Source organism: Dermacentor andersoni, chromosome 7 (assembly GCF_023375885.2).
Source record: "Dermacentor andersoni chromosome 7, qqDerAnde1_hic_scaffold, whole genome shotgun sequence".
Classification (NCBI taxonomy): domain Eukaryota; kingdom Metazoa; phylum Arthropoda; class Arachnida; order Ixodida; family Ixodidae; genus Dermacentor; species Dermacentor andersoni.
In genome coordinates, this window is record NC_092820.1 from 92,045,334 (window position 1) to 92,051,333 (window position 6,000).

The following is a 6,000-nucleotide window of genomic DNA, read 5'->3' on the forward strand; positions in this document are numbered from 1 at the left end:
TGAAACTTAAGCACGTTTTTCATTTTTAGCCATCGCCGACTCACCAGACATGCCTTGTTCGCGAACAACTTTGCCGAAAATTTGAAATAAGGAATTTCCTTGATAAAAGGTTATATTTCTTTGCATGAGAGCACAAAATTGCCAGTGACATGCCACTGTAATCGTAACCAATCATATGGGGCGATGAAGGAAAGCCTATGAATATGAAACACACGGACAGGAGAGCTCCTTAGAAATGTTCCCTGTTTTCATTCGCTTTAGTTTAGTGTGAGGAAGCGAAAACCTAAAGGTACTATAAAAATAGCAAAAGAACACTGATTAGACCATCGACAATTCAATGCGACTACTTCTTTTTGACCTGACGTCCAATCCTGGGCAAATGCCAAAGCGACCAACAAGGAAGCTGCGCTAATTCAGTGTCTCTTTGTGGAAACCGAATGTGCACTCAGTTCTGCGAGATTGCGTGGCGTATTCCCACATTCAGAACAGGGCAACTCCAGTACCTTTTCTTTCAGTGCGACAGCAAGTAGTCGATGAGTAAAGACACATTCAACGCGTAGCATCTGGCTATCTATGCATATTGTAGTGAAGCCGCAGATTTTCGTAACTCTTACGTGGTGCCCAGAGGGATTCATTTAACAATAGTAATTGTGTCGGGAAATTTGTTCCATATGTGTGACTTTTGGCTGCCATTTGTAAGCATTCTGAGAAACGAATTTTTCAGGCAATAGAAGCACACGTGCCTCGACATGTGCGACCATAGTAACGGAGCTATAAAAGCGAGATTTATACATACATTCTCAACTAGCCGTCAACCCTGTATTCAATCGGCGATTGTGAACCCCAACCATGGGACACATGTGGATGATATGTGTAACATTATTGACTATAACTTGCACTCTTGATGTGACAGCGTACTTTTTCCATCTTCAAAGAGCTAGGTATCTAAGTCCACAATATCACGTAAGTCTTCAGCTATCTAAGAGCGATGCTTTACGAAACTCATTGTCCTGTGGTATTTATAATGATTCCTTGCACTTCTAAGTGACTGTAATTTCACCAGCAAGATACCTACCAGCAATTATTAGGGCAGAAATAACAGAACACTTTTAGATGGATATTATTATTCGCAAAAACTTGCGCATATTTTCCAACATCAGCAGTAGTCATTGAATGTCACCGCAAAGCTAACTAGGAGAAAGTGATATTACCAGTGCTTTAAAATTTTTCAGAGTTTTATTTGCGCATTGGGAAGCCTGCATGAAGCCGAGGAAAGCAACTTGAGTTGGCTCACCAGTTTTTTACTTACATAGCATGTTCATTTAACCTATACGCAACCAGATACTGTGATTATCGAGCCGGGAGCAGTTAAGTTTACTGAGCAAGTTTTGTTGATTCAGCCCGATCGACTTATACTTCTTGGGAAAATAGCTAGGCACAAAAAGTGAGCGCGTTTTTGGAGTACAGTGCTGCCCGCACGCATGTGAAAGAACAGCTAGGTTGTCATGTGACGAAAACGAGTTGTTGAAAAAAACTGCTAATAAAGCTATCTTGACTGATAGTATGACTAGACATGATCTCGTGCATTTTATGTAAACGCAAGCAGAGAGAACAAAGGCACAGGAAAGTTCCTCTTAAAATGTAGCGACATTTTCATGGTCAGATGGGAGACACAATAGCTCACTCTGCTACATAATGTTTCTACCAGCATAATGAACTATATATGGCTTCTTAACGCTGCCCATAATGGCCTTGTACACGTGGAGCATTCGACGATGAAATAAAAAACGCCTGGTACTATTCCGACTCTTTCAAAGTATCTCATTTTCTGCACCAATATTGTAATAATCTTTCAAGTGATAGCGGACGACCTGCATTTCCCTGCTTATCATTTTCTTATATTTCCGCTATTCTGCGCCATGGATGTCGCTGCCTATGTGAATTTCTTGAAGAAAAAGAGTACTAAAAAGCACCCTTTACACGAAAAACAAGAAATTGAAAAAATGAAATAATCATCTGCCATGAACAATGCTCTCAAGTTCTTTCGACCGGGAATAGGAAAGCGTGCGAGGTCATGAGACCTATCCAGTTGTATTAAGTCGAGATAGCACTAATGGTTAAAATTGCTTGAAATCGACTCATTCACAGATTTGCTTTTTACTGAAACTTTTGTATTCGTTTCGACATCAGTTGGTCAACTTTGTTACCTCTTGCGCCATAAATTTTAGCCATTGCCGCGATCGTCGTCCAAGAGGTTTCAATGCTTCGTTCGAGCATCCATGTATTCTATAACCATTAAATCGAAATACTGTGGTAGTAAATTAAACGCTGGCTTCCAACTTCGACAGTGCTCATATTTGGAACACTTTGCCCCGCCGAAATATCAAATGTACTCAGGACACATGTGTCAACAAGTCAAACACTTTGTTGGAAGAAGGACTTTAAATACTACGCATGTATATAGGTAACGTTCTCACTCTTTTGTATCCGTATTTTAGGTCAGTGACACTAATTGCGAAGTTGAGATGGTCGCAGCTAAGTAATGGAGATATGACCCGAATGTCTGACTGATTCGTTATCTCGCAGCAACAGAGCAAGACCGAACTCGTGGACGCTGCTGTTGCTTGGCATACTTTTTTTCTTCTTGATTCAGTTTGCCTATTTAAATCTGTCGGTCTTCGCTAACAAGTAATTTCGATGAATGCTGGCGTCGTTGTAATCCCTAAATTATTGCCGATCGCGCCGCTCCCCTAAAAAGCTCGAGATGCGCTGCTTGGCCGAAGCAATGTGGAAGGACAGGGCCGGTGGGGAATCTTCGTACGATGTAGTAGAAGAAGCTGTACAGTCAACAGAGGCTTAAGGAGCTGAGGGTCGTGGCTTGTTACCGGTGCGCACATCTGTCTTGGTAAAGCTGACCCCTTGCTCGTGTTACAGCGCTGTAGTTACTGGTGCAGCACTGGCAGAAGGGCATCTCACTACCCTCGATGTCTCTCTTTCTGAATTTAAGAGGACTGAGAATACAGGTTTTCTTCACATTTATATACATCTCCATTATAAATAACGTCCTAAGGGTTTTAATATAACATATCTATTGAACAAGCACTCTGTGTGCTCTGTTCCCCTTGGTGAGATCTGTTATTATGTTTATTGTGATCTTTTGCTCAAATATATACCACATGAGTCCTGTCATAAATGAAGCGTTGAACCCTGCTTTATTATTTCTTACTGTAGGTGCTACTAGTATACTTATTCACTGCATTGCTCTGCTCTCATAGATAACAACAACTATACTGTTGATGTGGTATTTATAGAAAATGAAGTAATAAATACCTACTTGTTTACTACATGACCCAAATACTGTAACGGGTTTTTGAAACTTTCGGATACCTAATCGAATCTACTTGCAGACTTTCTTTGTGAACTTAAACTACGCTAGGGACGAGACACCGAGGTAAAAGAAAACAGGACGGACGCAGATGTCTGCGTTCGTCCTGTCATTTTCTACCTCGGCGTCGCGTCCCTAGTGCAGTTTAAGTTCACAAAAAAATGTCTTACCAACTAGCCTCTCAACACACTCTCCTTGAGTACATTACTTGCAGTGGTATGTGTTCTGTGAGCTAGATCCGCAATAAAATAATTACTAAGTCGATAATTAACTCGATTTTGTTTGTCTTTCTCAGAACAAAGGTTACGGCCAGAACTGCCGAAATTCAAGTGAGTGCCGAGATGGATTATGCTGTGTGTATGGGCATTTAAGAAGCACCTGCGAATTTCTGGGTTGGGAAGGCCAAATGTGCACCAATGACCAAGTAAAAGGAAATTGCTATTCATTTTACTGCCCTTGCAAGGCTGGATATGGTAAGAAAGAAGTTAAAAGTAATATTTTGCCTAAATCCGTGTATGTAGTGGCGTTATTGTTGAACTTCTTTGATTTACCTGGCTATGTAAACTATTGATGCTGACATTGTTTAACCTTGATTCTCGCTTGCCTACAACCTGATTCCTTACTTTGTTGTTTCATTGATTTGCCACGGTTATTTGGCTTCCTTTAGTTTCTCGACCTCTGAAGGCCTTTACGAGATTGTGTCTTTAAAACAGGTGGGTGTATTATTGAAGAGCCGAACAGCACCCCGGGACTAACTACGACTATTGACAAACATAGGCATGAATTCATAGGCAATAGCCAAATCAATGCAGCCGACTGGCCTCAACCACCGGCTGAAAACCCCCAGCTACAACTAGGAGAAATTCATAAACAATAACGGAAATAAGAAAACTACTGCAGCAACGGCAAACATCATCTCCACATATTTGGAATGGGTGCTGACAGCTAACAGCACTTGAACTTCACCTCATTACCCCATGAACTGAAATGCCTCCTTTAGGGTAAGCTTGGTTTCTTATACAAAAATATCAAACTACTGTCTGGCCGGTGAAATATTCAATGCATATTTCATCGCATACACTGCAAGGATAAATGCGTTGCTTTAAGGTACACCTTAAGTTTTCTTTTGAAAGGCTGCAATGCCCAAAGTGTAAAAACGTAACCAACCTGCGTGGATGAGAAATGGGTAACTTACTTCTCCGTTGCTTGGAACCTTTCCAAAAAGCTGTACAGGTCGTGTACGACAGTGCAGAAGCTTCAGGCAAGACAACATTTAAAGTGGACGCAAAAGCGAGTCTAAGGTATTTTTATTTCGTTAATGAGACCATCGCCCCTGCAGTGAAAGAAACTGTCATATCAAAAACACGCAGTAACTTCGTTAGTGACGTGGAACATGGAAGCGTCTTCGACAAGAAAGCTTCGTGTAAAGCAGAAGGGAGCAATCATGTCCGCCACAAGCATACCTCAGGAGTCTTTTTAGGCTGTGCAGGATATGCGACAAGCGAAAATAGAAACACCTCGTTCGACGACTTCTCTAATTAACAGTTCAGGAGTGCCCGAAAATTGAGTGGGACTATTGTGTATGTATCCACCTGGTGAACATGCCCATTTCGGCTGGTGCTGAAGTTATTTTTATGCTGAAGTTATGATTGGCTGGGTGTGCCTGCTTCCATATCGTACGTACCACAGCTCAACCAATTAGACTTCAGTAGAAAAGGAAATGAACGCGTCCACAGGTAGCCACATACAGGATATCCCCTTATATTCACCAAATTTTACAGCACTGTCAATGTAAAACAGCACTTACATTTGATAGTGATGGCAGTGAAGATTTCCAAAGAAACAGCAAAAGTCACATTAGTTCCAACCACTACCAGAGGTGACATTAGGACGGCCGTCGTCTTCCTACCCTCAACGAAGAAGAGCATCTGATCGCCACCTTGTCCTAGCTTGTCAGAATTGACTGCTAAATTCGTGAAGAGTCCCACGTAGCCAGAACGACCACCGACCGAACAGTAAGACTATCACCGACGCATAGATTCAGTAGGACAAAGTTCACTATGTACGTGAGCCCATACCTCATCAGCACAGAGTCGACGTGGTGCAAAGACAAAGGAGGTTGTCGGTATTAGCCAGCACTTGGCCACATCGCAGGACAGCGTTCAGATTTTTTTTCACGAAGGCCAAGCAATGATAACTTAATACTAAGCGATAGCTTCTGGTGTTCAAGCAAGAGAAACATCGTCAAACTCATCTACAAGTTCGCACAGGAATATACAACACAAAATGACGTCTCATTTCACATTCGGCAAGAAGACAAGGACAGTGTGCAGATAGTTGCAAATATACACGAACCGAGGCGAACCACAAGGCGCATACAAAGGAACTTTGTGTCTACACGAATTCGCGCATGTAAATAAAATTTGGGACTACACGGATTCAAGGCTACCTTAGTCTTGCGATCAACTAATCACAAGGCGAATCTATACAAACCCGTTAACAACTTTGCTTGGTGTAGGTTTTATCATATTGGCTTCCCTAGTGGACTTAGTTTTTTAAAAAGGCTGTGAAGTTGACTTTGTTGGTAAAGCTCTACGAGAAAAAAAACAGCCCAA